The sequence below is a fragment of the Cricetulus griseus genome (genome assembly GCF_003668045.3).
Source record: "Cricetulus griseus strain 17A/GY chromosome 1 unlocalized genomic scaffold, alternate assembly CriGri-PICRH-1.0 chr1_1, whole genome shotgun sequence".
NCBI classification, from domain to species: Eukaryota; Metazoa; Chordata; class Mammalia; order Rodentia; family Cricetidae; genus Cricetulus; species Cricetulus griseus.
Genome location: NW_023276807.1, coordinates 10,673,516 through 10,691,735, shown reverse-complemented (window position 1 = coordinate 10,691,735; position 18,220 = coordinate 10,673,516). Strand labels below are relative to the sequence as shown.

General features: G+C 45.3%; 1 protein-coding gene across 1 annotated transcript in view; it reads right to left on the bottom strand.

Annotated features, from left to right (window-relative positions):
• Mgat4a (alpha-1,3-mannosyl-glycoprotein 4-beta-N-acetylglucosaminyltransferase A) overlaps window positions 1-3,177 on the bottom strand; it is a 91,388-nt gene extending 88,211 nt beyond the window's left edge. Inside the window, exon 1 of the mRNA XM_027386832.2 lies at window positions 3,105-3,177. The gene's annotated coding sequence lies outside the window, so the exon portion shown is untranslated. The remainder of the gene's footprint in view (window positions 1-3,104) is intronic.
• Window positions 3,178-18,220: the final 15,043 nt, after the last annotated feature.

The following is an 18,220-nucleotide window of genomic DNA, read 5'->3' as shown; positions in this document are numbered from 1 at the left end:
GATGAGAAACCAACTTCTAAGTTCAGGTTCTTTTTATGTTGTTGTTGTTTGAGACAGGGTTTCTCTGGCTGCCCTGGAACTCACTCTGTAGACCAACCTGGCCTCGAACTCACAGAGATCTGCCTGCCTCTGCCTCCCGAGTGCTGGGATTAAAGTCATGTATCTACAGGTTGACTGTTTACACCACAGCAGGGTAGATAGGCTACAGGATGCTATACAAATGAAACTGAAGAGCTTTTTCAGAACGTTAACTTAGCTCAACAGAAAAATGCAGATTAAATGTTTTCTATTCTATAGGGAGCACAAGTCTATTATGGTATAAATCGCAAAACGCACAGAAAATTTCACAGTCCAAAAACACAACTGTAAACAAATTTCCCCCTTCCTGTAGCCTTTGGCTAATCCCTGACTCTGAGTCCCCAACAAAGAATGCCTGTTAGTCTCTCTGGCCAGTAGCTCCAATTTCCATGTAACATTCTAGAAGTACAGCATTCCATTGCAATGCTTCTTGTTATTACCTGAGCTGGAGTGTTCCAAAGAAGTTCTCCAAGTTACCCTTGCTAAGGCCAAACTTACTCATTTCCCATGGTTACCCTAACTTTATCACAACCATACCCGTGTTGACTGCTTACAATCAAAATCCTCATGAGGGGAAAAAAATCCAATAATTTTAAATTGCACAAAGTCCCTAATCTAGTAATTCAATAAAACAGTCAATAATGAATGACTTTTTCTTTTAAAAACTGGGCCAGTATCTCAGCAAACTGTGTAACTTAGAATTTGAAGCCTGGTATGACATTATAGAAACACTTCACTTTCTGTTTATATTTTGCCTCAGAAAGGATTTTGTTCTAGAGGGGGAAAAGCTCATAATTAGAATAAATATCCAGTTGACATAAATCAGGACGCAGAGACACGCAAAATCAAGTCTAAACTATCACCAGTTTAAAAGTTTTTATTGAGTCAGGTGGTGGTGGCACACACCTTTAATCCCAGCACTCAGGAGGCAGAGGCAAGCTGCTCTCTGAGTTCAAGGCTAGCCTGGTCTACAGAGTGAGTTCCAAGACAGCCAAGGATACACAGGGAAACCTGTCTTAAAACACTCCCCACTTAAAAAAAAAAAGTTTTTATTAAACACTAAAGAAGCCTATATAAATATATAAATGCATGGAGTCAAAACGAATTCTAACACCAAAGTATACTATACCCATAACACATAAAAAGCACATGGAAGGGAGGAGTTGGGGGGGGTGGATTGGGGGGGTTGGTGGGGATCATGGGAGGATGGGAGGGCAAGGGAATGGGCAGAATGGATATGTAAATATGAGTAGTAAAGAATTTTTAAAAAATTAAAAATTAAATGGAGGCCAGAAAAAAAAAAAAAAAGCACATGGAGTATTAGATACCGGACCTAAGAAGTTAGTAAAGTCTTGTTGAGAAAAGATACTTAGAGTGAATCCTACTAATACGTTCTGACATCTCACAAGAAAAAAAAAAAAAGTGTTCTACTCCGCAGGAATGCAGCTATACATTTAAAATCAGGGTTTCCAAACTAACTAAGCTTCACCATGACGCACAAGTGAATGAAATCTCCAGAGGGGCGCAAACAGAACAAACCACGTGCCCTTAAAACACCCCAGGCAGCTGCGGGGCTGGCTCATTAGACACAGGTGACCTACATTTTTATCTGCAGCCACATTTGTTAACACTTAATATCGACCTTACCTTAAGACTGTCCCAGGCTATTGATAACTTAACACAGCCCAATCTTTAAACAAAAAGGCAATGTCTACCGTTACCACTCGCCATTCCTTCATGCTCCAAAGGTGAAGGAACCTTCAACTCCAGACCTCAGAATAAAAAATCTGTTTTGTTAACAGATTTAACAATCTTGCATCTTAAGAAAAAAAAAAAACCCAGCAATACAAGAATTAAGTTTTTAAAGTGTTCTTTGAAGTATCCCATATGTTCCGTGGCTGGGAACACTTTGCTTAACATTTGGCATATTCCTTAATCAGCATCCCACAGACAAAACAGAGGTGCCTGAAAGAATAAAAGGCACGATTCATGACACCCCGGATCAATGAACACTATGACGTAAGCCTGCACAACTTTATAACCCACAATTATGAAAAACTCATGCCTTTTCCACTTACAGAGCATAAAGATTTCTTTTCTACAGCTTACATAATCCCATCATCTAGCATATCTTAGAATTTACACTGAGGGATTAAAGGAACCTATGTCACCATAACCTGTTAGTAAAACTATTCTTTAAGCATTCGGAAGAGAAAGGAGCCTGAACCACAAAGCGCGTGTTACTTGATTCTAAATTTAGATTTTTGCATCCAAGTGAACAACTGTGCCATTCTTTATCTTTTATCAAATAATTTGTCGGGCAGCAAAAGCACAACAGCAAAATAGATGGCAGGCACGAAGATGATAACAGTATCTACTGCTATTTACTAATTCTGAATGTAAGCCATGAACGCGCTCCTGGGATCCTAAGGCTTTGGGGAAATAAAAGCGGGCGCGGGAAGCGTACCGCTGCCATCACTTAACGCCATGCCTTCCAGGTAGCACCTGGCACACCTGGAGAGATCCGAGACCCCACCTGGGGCCGCGCGGGGAGAAGGGGGTCCTACTCGCCGCTTCCTGATGATGGAGGAAACCCAGGCCTGGGAGGAGGCGGGGGCTCGCTTCCCTGGTACCTCGGGCACATCTTGGTCCCCCTCCCGCAAGCGGCCCCCGCCCTACCTGCCCAGAGGCAGCGCCACCACCAGCCCTCCAGCCGCGGGGTCCTGCCTGCAACTCTTGTCCCCGCTGTACGCGCACACTCCACTGCACTTTCCCATCCCGAAGTCCCGGAGCTCCGGGGCCGCACGAGGCTCCAGGCCGGCCACCCGGAGGGAGAGCGGAACCGAGGGGCTGCGGCGGCGACGATGCACCGAGGGCGCCCGGCCCGCGCCCCGTTCCGAGGCCCCGCACGCGCAATCAGACGCGGGCCTCGGGACGCACCGGCTCCGCTGCCAGCAGGTGGGTCCTCCGAGGATCCCGCTGCGTCCAGCCTGTCAGCCCCCAGCCCAGAGCCCCGAGATCCTCACCTGCCGCGGGCCAGGGCGCTTCTGCCGCGGCCGCCGGCGACGCTGCTGGAGCCGCCTCTGCCGCCGCCGGCCGCGAGCCCCGCCCTCCCCAGGGCCCGCCCCTGCCAGTCCCCTCCCCAGTCCCCGCCAGCCATTGGCTGCCACCGCCCCCAGCGACCCGCCGCCGCTGCCAGTGGCCGATCGGCCTGTCACTTAGCGGCTCAATCGAGCAGGCTATATATTTCTCCCCAACCGCTTCCCCTGCATCAGTGCCGCGGCCCGGGCTGGAGTACAGCCGCCACATCTGGCTTGCACCTTGTGGCTTGAGCGCCTGAAGCCCCAGTAGCCAACAAAGGCCCCAGTGAGCCCTCGGCGTGCAACCTGGCCATCGTGGCCTTTCCTCCTAGCTCTGGGTTCCATCTCCTGTCGGTCCAGGAGCGGTGACAGGTCCTGGCTCTAATCCAACCATAGCTTCCAAGGCCCGCCTTTCCAAGCATCTCACTGCCAGCCCCAGTGAAGAACATCGTTATCCCAAATTCCCAGGAGGAGGAGGCAGAGAGGACCAACTGGCGCAACCAGAAGAAATATGACTAGGATTTAAATGCACTCTATTCAGTGCTAATGTCCCTGATTTTTCCACTGTACAGTGCCTTCCCTTCTCTCTTGAGCAGATGTCCTATCACCATTAAAGTTTAAGGTTGGATTCAAACCCAAATAGATGAACGTCTATAGAAAGCACGAGTGAGTAGCCTGCCCATTTGGGGCCGCTAATAATTAACTACCCTTGCGCACATTACCTTTTAGATATTTACCCTATACGAAGCTAAGTAGATGTTAAGATCTTTAATTGCACCTTATTATCATATGTTAATCCTCATCTATCATATATGAGCTCAAAGGTTAAAGTGTTTACCCAGGGTTACACAGCTAATAAGATAAAGGATGTGTTATCCTCATTGTCACTATAATCCTCCCAACCACCCTGCAAAGATTTACAAAAAATCCAAGGACCACAGAACAAGGAGACAGCCTTGTTCCTGCCAAACCCCAGGATAATAAATAGATTCTTGGGGGAGGGGGGTTCAAGACGGTATTTCTCTGTGTAGCTTTGGAACCTGTCCTGGGACTCGATTTGGAGAAAATAGTCTGGCCTCAAGCTCACAGAGATCCACCTGCTTTGCCTCGATAATGCTGGAATTAAATGTGTGTGCCACCACTGCCGGGCAATAAATAGATCCTTATCAGAAGACAGTAATTCAAAAATGGAAAACTCTAGCAGATGACATCAGAGTGAGGGATCATAGTTTTACAGTTTCTCACCAACTCTCCTGAAGTGATATTTCTCTCCATCATTCCTGAACTGTTTTAAAAGTCAAAAATGAGACTCCCTCTTCCCCAGGCTCCAAAGCAGTTTAGAGAAAATACACGGAATAGCTGTGGACACAGCTGGAGCATAAGGGAAATGATACCCAATGGCAACTTTGCTTTCTTACTTTGAGGGAAAATGGAGCTAAATTCTCTGTGTACTATGACAAAAACATTGTCCATTAGCAACCATCAATAAACTTCATGGTAGATACAAGCAATAAAGATGAAGCCCATACCAGACGCAATGTTTGAAACATGGTTGGGTTGAATTGCTAAAATTCTCAGGTAAGCATGGACATGCCAGGTCTCAAATAACAGATCAGCTCACTGCTTTATGCAGAGGACAAAAAGAAACTGTTGCCATTTGGTAAGAAAGATGTATTCTTCAAGCAGTGTTTTGTGGGACCATCTAAAAGACTGAGCAAAACAACCAGCCATTCTCCTGATATCCCTGTTTTATATACAGAGAAACTTAGGAATTTGGCAGTTAAGAATAGTTATTTAGGCAACTACCAATGATGAAATCAGATTCTCCTTGATTCCAGAGCCTCCTAGTGCTCTGTATCTCTACTTGCATCTTTAGCAACTGACAAGCTTTATGGCTAGATAAATATTAAAAAGACATATTTCCACTTTCCCTACCTTTTTCTCTTGGTAAATGAAGGAAATGAAAGTGTTCACAGACATTTTCTAAGCAGAGACAAAAAGGAAATGGAAAACGTGTGTGTTATGGCTATGGACTGGAGCGGAATTCAGGAAAACTATATCCATTCAGGCAGTCTCCCTAGACTGGTTAATGGGGAAACATCAGAAGCCAACCAAAGCAACACAACATTCCCCTTTGAGGAATTTTTTTTTTTTTTGTACGTTTATTTTGTGTGTGGTCACTGGTGCATCACAGCACTGCACGGCACTTATACAGAGGGTTGAGGACTACCTGTGGAATCCATGGTGTTGAGAACTAGGGGCTGAACTCAGGAGGTCAGGCTCAGCAGCAGGTGCCTTTACTGGCTCAACCATGAAATGCCCAAGAGAGGTGGGGACGCCTCTTTTCATACTTTTCATACTTCATCTGGAAGAAGGACAGCTTTTCCAAGAAAACTGGGGAGAACCTGCCATTTTAAACTTGTCTCAAGCTATTTACATTATTGCAGAAGAAGGTGTGGCTTTCATTTAGTTGAACTAAGAAAGTGGAATGGTAAGGAATATTGCCTCCTAGATGTTAGGAGTTAGAATCCATAATTGATTCATCTCTTTTTGCAGCATTCACAATCTTGAATTTTCCAACTGCGTCCAAGGATATCTGCTTAACACCACTTTAATAGCCACTCATAAATGACAAAAATTTGATTACTAGTGCATGAAGGGAGATAGGACGGAAAGCAAATCCTGTGTTCCATTTCTTGGAAATAATTAACTGGGTATTAAAAACTGCTTTAACTGTTAGGCATGGCCGCCCATGTCTATAATCTAATCACCCAGGAGTCTGAGGCTGGAGGTTTACAAGTTCAAGGCCAGCCTCAGTTACACAGCAAATTTAAGACCAGCTTGACCTACATGAGACACTGTCTCAACAAAACAAAAAAGCAAGTCAAAACAGAGGAACCTCCACCATCCTGAGTCTGATCAATTTCTTGGTTTTTTGGTTTTTTTTTGTTTTGTTTTGTTTTGTTTTTTACCTTTAATCTCCTCAATGGTTACTATTACTCTGTCTTTCTCCCTCCATTTCATAACTTTTCTAGTTCCGTGGTTTCTCCTTTTACCTTCACACTAAGCAGTAAAATTGGGCCAAGAAATTCAGCCTGTAACTTCACCATTCTATAGTCCAGTGGTTTTCAATTTTCCTATTGCTGTGACCCTTTAATATAGTCCCTTATGTTGTGGTGACCCCCCCAACATAAAATTATTTTCATTGCTACTTCATAACTGTAATTTTGCTAGTTATAAATCTTAATGTAAACGTCTTTGGTGACCTCTGTGAAAAGGTCATTCGATTCCCAAAGGTTGAGAACTACTGCTGGAGTCTGTCCCTGACAAAGCTGCTGAGCCATGGCTGTTCTTTACACAAATGTTCACTCTCCCACCAGCCAGTCGTCTCCCCGACTCCACCCCCGCCCCACACCCCACCCCCCACCCAGGGCCTGTGATTACAGAGGCAGCTGGTGCCTCCCCACTGAGTCTTAGGGACTATTGAGAGACTTGGATAAGTAATTAAACTCTAGGCAAAGCGCACGAGCTGGGCAGTGATAGCAGGAGGCCATTAATCAGATTCTCAGGGCAGGGAAGGCTTCCTGGAAGTGACATTCAAGCTAAAAGCAGACTACACACAGGAAACAAATCTTTTCCTTTTATCTCTTTGATGGTGAGTGAGGCCTTTCATGTACTAATCAGTTTCCAAGAAATCAAGCACAAGATTACCAGGTTTGGGGTTTTTTTTTTAGGTTGTTGTTTTTTTTGTTTTGTTTTGTTTTTTTCTTTTTCCCCCATCCCATCCCTCCCTGTGTTAGCAATCAGACTCGTGTTGTTTACATATGGTTATAAACGGAAACCTGGCGTCCTGAGTTGGATCTGCCCTCAGTTCTATGGGCTTCAGGAGGAGTCACACCTGGAGATTCTCCCTGGCTTTTTCAAGTACTGTTGTAGGGGATGCCTTTTTTAAATTGGGAGAGAGTGAGTATGCTGCTTTTATCTACAATTAGCACCCCCCTTCTGCTGCGAGCTACAGCTCTATATGGTGTCAACAACTGAATATTGGAAATGTAAAAACTCTGTAATAATAAGAGGCTTTTGCACACATGAAGACCAAACATTAATTCAAAATCAAATATTCAGTGAGCCTAAAATGGTTGTGACAGTGCCTACCTATATTACACATGGGACTTCACTGCAGCCATGGTTCTGAACACACAGCACCTGCACTTTATACTTGGCCAGCTATCACCTGCACAATGCCTATAACACCTCAGTTCAGACATGAGACTACCATATATGGCTTGTAGTGCACTATAAGGAGAGTCGAGAGCTGATCCGTAGTCCATAAGGGTAAGATATATTTATTCAGATAAACACCAGCCAAGCGCAAGCGAGAGCGTGCCAGGGGCAGCACGGCAGACAGGCCAGAGAGAAGGGGCCCCCAGGTGCCTTGCAGCCCCTTAAAAACCTATCACAAGTCATCCTTGACCATGCCCTGACCGGCGTGGTCAGGCACACCTGTAGCCAGCCCTTAGGAGGCGTCGTTACGGTGTCTCCCTACAATTCCCCTTTTAGTCTAAAAGAGGATTAAAACTTAACAGTGTGCAGGGCATTGGTGGCATACACCTTCAATCCCAGCACTCAGGAGGCAGAGGCAGGCGGATCTCTGTGAGTTCAAGGCCAGCCTGGTCTCCAGATCGAGTGCTAGGATAGGCTCCAAAGCTTCACAGAGAAACCCTGTCTCGAAAAACCAAATAAATAAATAAACTTAACAGTGTAAAGTATCCAAAATTAACAATCATAAAGGTGAAATATAAGAAGATACAATAATCTGTTATCAGACATCCTAACTATGTCTACATCAGCTAAACCCTAAAGTTATCTGAAAGGTGGTGTCCAAGCCTGAATGCCTCCTTCCAATCCCAACCCTAAACAATAGGAAAGTAGCCTTTCTTTGGTGGAAAGATTTATCGTAACAGTGCAAGTGTACACACAAAGTTGTCTGCTCCTAGAGAAACATGATGCTTTAGTTATGGAAAACAACAGCATTTAATATCTTCCTACTGCTGTTGCTCAGTGTGGAAACACTGAATTAGTTTGTCTTTGGTTTATTTATTTATTTATTTATTTATTTATTTATTTATTTATTTTGGTTTTTTGAAACAGGGTGTCTCTGTAGCTTTGGAACCTGTCCTGGATCTTGCTCTGTAGACCAGGCTGGCTTGGAACTCACAGATATCCGCCTGCCTCTGCCTCCCAAGTGCTGGTATTAAAGGCATGTGCCACCCAACGCCCGGAGGTTTGACTTTGGTTTCTATTTGGTTCAAATGTTTGATTTTAAAACTTGCTACTTGAGCCAGTCATGGTGGCCTTTAAACCCAACACTCAGGAGGCAGAAGCAGGCCCATATCTTGGAGTTCAAGACCACCCTGGTCCACAAGGTGAGTTCCAAGCCAACCCTACTGTCTCAAAACAACAACAAAAATTTGCTACTTAAGTTGCTGACTTGAATTTCATTGAAAAAAAAATCATTTGGCTGGAGATTAGGAAAGAATTTCCATCGATTTCTGAAATGGCCCTAAACTTCCTTATGCCATTTAGTACTATGTGTTTATGCAAACCAGTGTTCTCAACATGACTGATTATAAAATCAAAATATCAATCAACTGTGAAAAGCATTGAAGTTGTTCCATATCCTGCAGCATCAAATATTGAGCCAAGATTTAATTCTTTATGTGAAAATAAACATTCATTTCATTAGTATGCAAATTTGCTTTTGTCATTAATTAATCTTGAAAATATATGTATGGCAAAGAATTGTTTTAAAATAAATTTCTTTATAACTTATTGTCAGTAAATGTTTGGCTTAAATATGTATTTCATATACCTATATACACAGTGTCATGTAGAAATTTCTCAGGTGAAAGGAAGTCTAAAAGTAGAAAAATTTAGGAAGCCATAATCCAATGGACTCGGGACCACCTGGGACATAAGAGTCTATTAACCCAGCCGGACTGAATGGTGCAGTCCTGTAATCCTAGGTACTCAAGAAGTTGAAGCAGAAGGACCACAAGTTCAAGACCTGCCTGGGCTACAGAGTGAGTTCAAAACTAGCCTGAGAAACTTAGCAAGACTCTGTCTCAAAACAAACAGCAAAATAAAGAGCTGAGCATGTAGCTCAGTGGAGAGTGCTTGCCTAGGATACGAGCGGACCCAGGTTCAAACCCCATACTCTGTTATTTATGCCTTGGGGTGGCACTACTCACTCACTGTGGGCTGGACCCTCTCACCTCAATCTTTAATCAGGGAAGTGAACCACAGGCTTAAGGGGGCATTTTTCTCAATGGATATTCCTCTTTCCAGATCACTCTAACTTGTGTCAAGTTAACACGAAAACCAACCAGGACAACATTTAACATTCATTGTGCACATTAAGTTCCACCCAAATGAAAGGCCACAGGAAGCTAAGTTGTTCCTGCTTTTAATTTTTAGCCTCCCGCCCCACATTGCTCACCAATGATCCCTTTCAAAGACACTTTGTGTTCCCACTTCAGCTCCCATTAGCTGAGGGATATTGTTCAGACAACAGCCAGACTGTGCGGCTCCCTCACAATGTCATTAGAAGACCGTACCACTCTTAAGTGCTATAACCGGTGGTGTTTACATAATGTGTACAAACGATGCTAACTGTCGTCAAGAAACCTCTAAAAAGAGGATCCAACTATTTTTCTGGGAGCAGGATGCTTCCCATACTTCCTTTAGAACAGCACAGCTATGCTTTGTGGCAGCCAAAGACTCTGTCTGCCAAGATGGTTTCAGAGGCTCCGAGGGACCCTTCTTCTCTAAGTGACTTAGCCATCTCATTAAGGCTGACTCACTTGTTTTTATGATACCCCATGCGTATTCAGAAGGCATGATGGATGAGACTTGAATATGAGAGAATTAAAGTGATGCTGGGATATCCCCTCACCCCCATTTCTCTTTGTTCCTTTCTGAGTTTGGTACTTGTCATGCATCTGAAATCTACACATGAATAAAACCAGTCTGAGCAAATTCAACCCTTCTACTCTGTCCATACGTTTCAAACAAGATCGAAACCCCATTCACATAATACACCCAGGACCGTGGCTATCAGTCATGGGGGGCTGGGCTACTGAATCTCTCCTAAGGTTTCATGCATTGCCTGAACATACTCCAGGAAGTGCATCCATCATAGTCTAGCCAGGAAGAGGAGGAAGGGCAGGGAAAGGGAGGGGGGAGGAGGGAGGAGAGAGAGGGAAGGGGAAGGAGGGGAAAGCATGAAAGGGGGTGAAAGGAGAAAGTAAGCAGGGGAGGGAAAGGGAGAGAAAGCAGGACAGGGAAGAGGAAGAGGAAGAGGAATCCTGAGTGCTGAGGTTACAGGTGTGTGCCACCACACCCATTGATTTGAAGCATTTTGTACAATAGGGACACACCATGGGCTCCACTTGCCCATGGTACTTATGAGGCTGGAAAAACAACCCTGAAATAAAGGACTGAAAAGCAAAAAGCAAAGAGGAAGCAGGATGGATGTCGAGGTTCCTGGGCTGGCATCTGCTGGGTACTCCTAGAGAACTGCTGGGGTTGGTTTGGAAAGCCTGGACCAACTGGACAGCTGGAAACAGGAATTGCCCTGCCCTTACCGTTCTTGCAGCTGCTGCTGGCAACCTCCAGCAACCGCCACACCTGCAGAGAGAGGCAGCACCGGAAGCATCTCTCTTTTCTCTGCCCTCTGATCTCCCACCATGACTCCTTGTAACTCTTAACCGGAAAAGCCAGCTGGTGATAGAGACCAGGAAATGTTGCCAGCCAACACATACACACACACACACACACACACACACACACACACACACACACACACAACTCCAGCATCATAAGGCAGATGTTAGGAAGACAACATGTAGGACTAGATAAATAACCAGCACAGTATCAGGCTTAAAAAAAGAACACATCAGGCACCCTTCCAAGTTAAAGCAAAAGAGCGAAAGTCCATTCTGGAAACCGAGGGACTAGAGAACTGCCTGATTCTCTGATCTTCCAGCTCAGCAGGACTCATATGGACTTTAAAAGATGCCTTTATTATTCCCATTGCTCCTAAAAGAGGCATCTTGCCTCTCTTGGGACAGCCATCACTTAACAGAATCACTAGAAGAACTTCTCTATCAAACCCTTGTTCTATGATCAGATGTTTGCAAGACATTAAAATATAAGTTGTGATCTGGGCCCTCCAAGAGCTACGAGGAGTCATGGTGGGAAATCGGAGGGCAGAGAAAAGAGAGATGTTTCCTGTGCCTGCCTGCCTCACTAGAACCTCCTTCTATATGGGTCCCTCCCCTGAGCTTGGGAGAGGTGTCCACCACCGAATGACACTTCACTTTCCAAGCTGGGGTGCTACAAGGAGACTGAAGAAGGGACAAACAGGAGAGCCTCCTTTCAGTCTCTGAAGGGGTTGAAGGAGCCCTGACCCTTTAGAACACTCTAACAACAAGCAGCTCAGCCGCCATGATGCAAAGAAGCAATGTTTTCTCTGTGTTTTATTGAGTGGAAGCGATGAGGCTGCACAGCTCACCAAGCTGCCAACCTGCTGCCTGTGTCTTTCAGCTGCTCCCTCTTGAGGGCGGGATCACCTCATTCAGCAATGCCCACCTTCTAGACACACCTGGAGCTTTGCAGTTGGTTGTTGACTGGATTAAAGAGGACCTCGTGGAAATGGAAGGACTCAGTCTGAACCTTGAAAAACCAGAGTAGGATTTGGACAAGGGAAGAAGCCACTTGTGTTTGGTCACAATGAGGGCAGCACAGCCTCTGTGCTCCTAGCACCTGGCCAGGATGGCCCTGACTCAGTAGAGGGCATGAACAGAGGCACCATGGGAAGTATGGATGCTATACAAGAGTTTGCAAGGCAGCCTTCAATAAGAGGAGAGTATTGAAGATTTCTGAATAGACTGAGGATTATAGCAAAAAATACTCAAAGGTGAATATTTTCACATAATATATAAAGAACAAATACCTATATATACATGTATGTATGTATGTATGTATGTATGTATGCATGTGTGAAGAATGCATTGGATAAAGGAAGCCTCCTGTCATTGATATCAGCTAGAAAACTGCTATAATGATTTTACCTGGATGAACAAAATGAGGCTTTTTGACCAAAGCCAACACATGTCCAAATATATATCTTTCCTGAAGTCACTCAGTAAATATTTCCTCATTATTTTCATTTTCTTCTCCTAATCTGACAGAGATCTACAATTGCTATCACAAAACATAAGATCAGATAAAAGAGAACAAAGGCTTGTCTTTACATGACCAAACGTTCTAATGTTCATGTCTTCAAAAGAATAATAATAAAAACATGTCGTGTCACTTCAGTAGTGAACTATGGGGAAAACGAAGGTGTCTCTACAAAAGAAACTAGAATTATACATCATGTGATGGATTTATTCCAGTCCACAATTACATGAGAGGTTTGGGAAAGCAAAGATAGCATCAGACATCAAGAAAATAAAAGTTTGGTCCTGGAAGCATCAATAAATCTTCCAAGATAATCTCCACAGAGCACATGGTGAACCTAGTTTTTATCAAATTATTTGAAAGCTTTTGTGGCCGTGAGATTTGTTTCATTAACAAATGCTTGGAAGACACACATATGAGTGAGCTGCTCTGGCTCTTCAAAGGGACTGGATGGAGAAGCGATGCTCAGGTTCTATCCTGGAGCCGAAATGGAAGTCCCTCCCAGGTTACAAAGCAGAAGAGCAACTCTGTAAGAGACACACTCCCACTCACCAAGGGATGGGAATTCATGACTTGCATCAGTGGCATTCCCATTTCTTCACCATAGGGCCTCAGGCCTCTAACCTTGGGCCATCTTCCAGCCAGTCTATCCTGATTGCTAAGTTGACATCTTTGTCTTTCATCAACTGAACCGTTGCTCCATACTCTCTTCACAAAGAACATTTTGTTCCCCTGGTTTCCCTCTATGTGCCTTTGCTATCTGAAGGGTTTTTTTTTGTTGTTTTTTTTTCACACAAAACATGCAAATTTATTAAGTGTCATTTTCCTCAGAATTAATCAAATTATATCCAGACAGAAAGACAGATTATCAGAATTCTTTTTCTAACTCTGGTTTCTCTGTCACAAAGACAGGCAGACACAGCCCCCTCCCCAGTGGGATTGATTGCAAAGGGCTGAGGCCCAACAGAACTCATCAAATTCACCTCTGGAGGCCTTTGAAGTGAGACATGCAGTCTCCTTCCCTCTCAGAACAGGAAAAGGAATGCAAGGGCTGGAGCTAGCAGCAGCAAGGGCCACATAGAAAGAAGCCAAGGGCAGAGAAGAGGGAAACGGTTGGTACGGGGCGGGGGTGGGGGAGTGGGTGGGAGAGAAGCAGAAGCTGGAGAAGAAGCAGAGTCAGAGTAGTCAACACACAGGGAGGAGCTGGAGCTGCTCCCGGAACTGCTACTGCGGAGCACCAGGAGTGTCTGCTGCTACGGGCTAGGCCTGGAGGAAGATTTGAACTAGTGCTTGAGGCTGCAGGTCATCCCTGTCTGTGCTCCTACTTTTCTCAGCATTTCTCCCACAGACGGGCTGGGAGCTGAGGAAGATAGCCATTTTTACAGCAGCACCTGAGAGAGATAGACGGGGGCGGGGGGGAGAGAGAGAGAGAGATAGAGACAGAGAGAGAGAGAGAGAGAGAGAGAGAGAGAGACAGAGAGAGAGACAGAGAGAGAGAAAGAGAGAGAGAGATTGTGTGTGAGAGTCATGCATACAATGTCATATGCATGAATTCACATGCAAACATAATGTTCTAGAGCTGCCGGCTTACAAGACTTCCAGATTATCTATATCCCACTACATAGCCCAGGCTGGTCCCTCCTGCCTCAGTCTCCTGAGTGCATGGGTTAAAGATATGCGCCACCATGCTTAGTTGGATGCTATTTCATTCTGAATCTCAAATTTAAGACAATTGAGCGTGGTGGCAAGGAGTAGGAGTGATTGGGCAGCCAGTTGTCCTTCAGTCCACCTTTTAACAATGTGAGATTTATCAGCACAGAGAATCTAATCCTGCCACACAGAGGACCAAAATGACCTAGTTCAGATCATGGTCATCATAATACAGGCATCTTACTGAAAACCTAAATATAATTCGATCGGTTCCCATGATAAGCCCTCTTCCATTTCAGCATTCACTAAAACCAGAAGCATGATAGTGGTTTGGGTTTTTTTTTTTTATCACATTTATAATTTGCTAACCTGAATCCTATCTCATTCACCATAATGATGCTGCCAAGGCTGCTGTTCAGAAGTATGGAGGAACTGGACTCTGAAACTTTTAAAAGAATGTGGACTTGGCGCCATAGCCTTATGAGGAGAAAATAGAAAATTACTCAATACTGATAGAAAAAAATAAATTAGAATTATATTGGAAAAATGCCCCAAAGAATTTGCCTCAGATGAGAATTGTGTTTTGATTATAAAAATCTGCAGGGTGCAGGGCTCCAATCACCCAGTGGTTTTTATGTTTTGTTTTATTACAACAGGCTTGGGAGACGGTTCAATGGATAAAGTGCTTGCCGTGCAAGTGTAAGGACCAGAGTTCAAATCCCCAGGACTCAGATAGAAGCCAGACACAGTTGCACATACCTATAATGCTAACCCCAGGGTTCCTACAGTACAATGAGAGGTGGAAACTGGAGACTCTCCAGAACTCACAAATGAGCTAGCTTGGTATCTGCAACAATGAATAAGAGGCCCTGTCTCAAGGTGGAAGGCAAGGAATGACACTGGAGGCTGTCTGTCTCTGTCTCTGTCTCTCTGACACACACACACACACACACACACACACACACACACACACACACACACACACAAAGAATACAAAAAATGGCACATGGTAGCAAAAACTAAAATCCCAAGAATGAGATGGCAGAGACTGGCTCTTGCAAGCCAGCCAGTGCACCTAGGGTACTCAGTGAACTCCAGACCAATGAGAGACCCTATCTCAACAAAACAAAACATCAACAAAAACCATTACACTGTAGGGAAAGTCTTGTCTAAAAACAGACAGCAAAGCAAGGCCTCCTCTCTGCTAAAACCATTATTCTTACAGCAAAGGCCCATGGCTCCTTCATCTTCCAGACCCACAAGGAAAAGCTGTTGTCTTGGCCTCTGCTGTGAACAAATATTTAGGAACTGTCCTCATGGATACCGCCATTACTCTTTGATTATACGGAGTATTCCTTCCTGTTTGACAAATATTTACTGAGAAGCTTCCTTGTCTTTGTACATGCAGCTAATACGGCTCTGCACTATGCCTGAGATACAGGGTTACTGCAGAGGTGTGGCAAGAAATGGAATGGGGCTGGGTCCCGGGCCAGGGGCCTGGGGTCTGGGCATTGGGGCTTGCTATTTCGCCTTCTAGAGTGGGGAACTGTCATCGCTAATTGGGGAATTTGGACCACATCATGCAGATAATGAGAAGCACTGAGCTCTTTTGAGAATGACCTGCTCAGAGCTGTGCCTCAGGAGATTCCCCTGGTGACAGCTGGTGCAATAGGTGGAAGGAGAGGAGGGGAGGGCTCCTCTGAACAGGAGCCCATGGATCCTCACGGAGGCTGCTCAGGGGCCAGATAAGAAAAGATGGCAAAAGGGGAGCTTTGAGCTGTCAAGTCCAGGGTCAGGCAGATGGCTGCGTTCCAGATGAAAGCAGTGACTACGTGAAGGCATTCAGGAGGAAGATGACTTCAGCAGGGGCCGCAGGCCAGACTGTTAGAAGGCACATCATTGCTGCTGGGAAATGAACATTAGACCTTAAGAGAAAGGAGGATGTGTAGAGATTAGTGATGGAGGGCTTGCCTGGCACCTGCAATCCCTCTGGTACAATCCTCAGCATACGGAAACCAAAACTGCTACTACTACTACTACTAATAATAATAAATATAACAACAAAGAAATAGCTAGTCAAACAACTCAAAAGGAAGATGAGGAGATAGAGATGCAGGAAAATGGGGCTTATCCACTCTTACCCACAGGAGCTAGTTCAGGGGAACAATGATAGCTAGAAGCCACATGGCCATTTATGAAGGAGCAGGGTGCAATGAGGCATTTCCTTCCATCCCCTCCCACCCATTGTCTGAGCTGTTAGGTGGCAGAGAGAGCCTGTGCTCTACTTTCCTTCCTGGCTGCAGTAATGACCTTCTAGTTTTCATGTGACGATAAGAGACAGTTGAGGAGTGAGGAAGGAGGGGCTGGGCTGGGCTCTTTATCTTTGCACCTGTCCCCTGCTGGGCCAGAGTGGAGTTTGGGTGGGGTGGAGGACTCTTCTGATCTCTTGTATCTCCAGGGGCTTCCTTCCAGCCCCACTTCTGTCCCTGTTTCTGCATCTGAAGTCCCAGCTACTTGTTTCTGTCTGAACGCAGAGTTTGACATAGCTAACCTAGAGCATCTTCTTTCGTGGGGTGGGAGGGCCCAGCTGCCATCCCTTCCTCTTCTAGAACCAAGCTCATTGGATGGGTGTATCTTCCAATGAAGGGACCAGCTCCCCATTTCGGCAGCCATGACAGTAACACATGCTTGCCATGACCTTGTCCTAGTCACTAGAAGTCAGATGCCTGCCTCGTGGCAAGGAACCAATCAGAAGTTAGCTGGTGGCGCTATGCTTTACGGCTCTGGGTGTGCTTTACGGACAAGTGCACAGCAATGATGCGCAGAGCATAGCAACCACCCTGGGAGGGCCTATGGGCCATAACAACCAATTGGCCAATCAACACAGGGCAAGCCCTCCAAGCTTGGAGGCACACCAATCCTGAGCCTATGCGTACCCCTAGACACTCCCCTTATGCTGCCCTACAAGATCTCTCTGCAGCCGTTTCGAACTGTCTTTGCTAGCCATCCACCATGGTGGATGGATGAAAGACCTGAGCTAACATGGGGTTAGCTCGTTAAACAACAATAAAGCTTCATGCTGTTTGCAGCAAGTTTTCGAATCCGCCTGGTGATTGGGGTGACCGAAGTCCTCAGCTGGGACCCCGGAGGCCTGAGTTTTCCAGGGGTCTAACTCCAAGGGTTCCTGTTTTTCGAGTATGGTTCCCAATGTGGCAATGGTAAGTAGTGGAACTGCCAAAGGATGGGATCCAGTGAAAGGTGACGGCATTGAAGGCACATCATCTTCAGATGGGACTAAGGGGTTTTTCCTTCAGTATTAGGATTCAAACCCATGACCCTACTCATACTAGGCAAGCAAGCTATCACGGGGCCATATCCCTGACCCTTGGTTTTATAAGACTCACTGAGGAACCCAGGCTGGTCTTGAATTTGCTGTGCTCCAGGCTAGCCTCCAAGTCACTCCTCTTGCCTCTGCTCCTGATCTGGGATTATAAGCGTGTGCCCCACTGGGTCTAGTCCAGTTCATATGGGACTTCTATTAGTTCTGTATGAGTCTGGATTTTGTTGTTGTTTTGCTTTTCAAGACAGAATTTCTCTGTGTAGCCCTAGCTGTCCTGGCACTCACTCTGTAGACCAGGCTGGCCTCGAACTCACAGAGATCCACCTGCCTCTGCCCCCGAGTGCTGGGATTAAAGGTGTGCCCAACTGCTGCCTGGCTATGGGTGAAAGAAGGGAACAAGTTGGGTGGTGGTGGAGCACACCTTTAAACCGAGCACTCAGGAAGCAGATGCAGGTGGATCTCTTAAGTTATAGGACAGTCAGGGATCCACAGAGAAACCCTGTCTCCAAAAACAAAACAAAGAAGGAAGCCCACCTCCCCTGAGTCACTGGCTTCTTCCTGTCCCACCACATGCTCCTTCTCATACATACTCTTGCCATGATGTGAGTCACCATGATGCTCACCAGAAGCAAGACTGATAAGACCACCTAGGCTCAGGCTTTCAGCCTCCAAGAGTGTAAGTTTAACCAGCCCAACTTTATATATGAGCCAGCCTCAGGCATTTTGTTATAGTAACAGAAAACCAATTAATAAAACCCGGTTCCCCTATTTGGAGTACAGCGTCTATTGCTCACTGTGACTGTAGTTCATATCTCAAGTTCAGCTT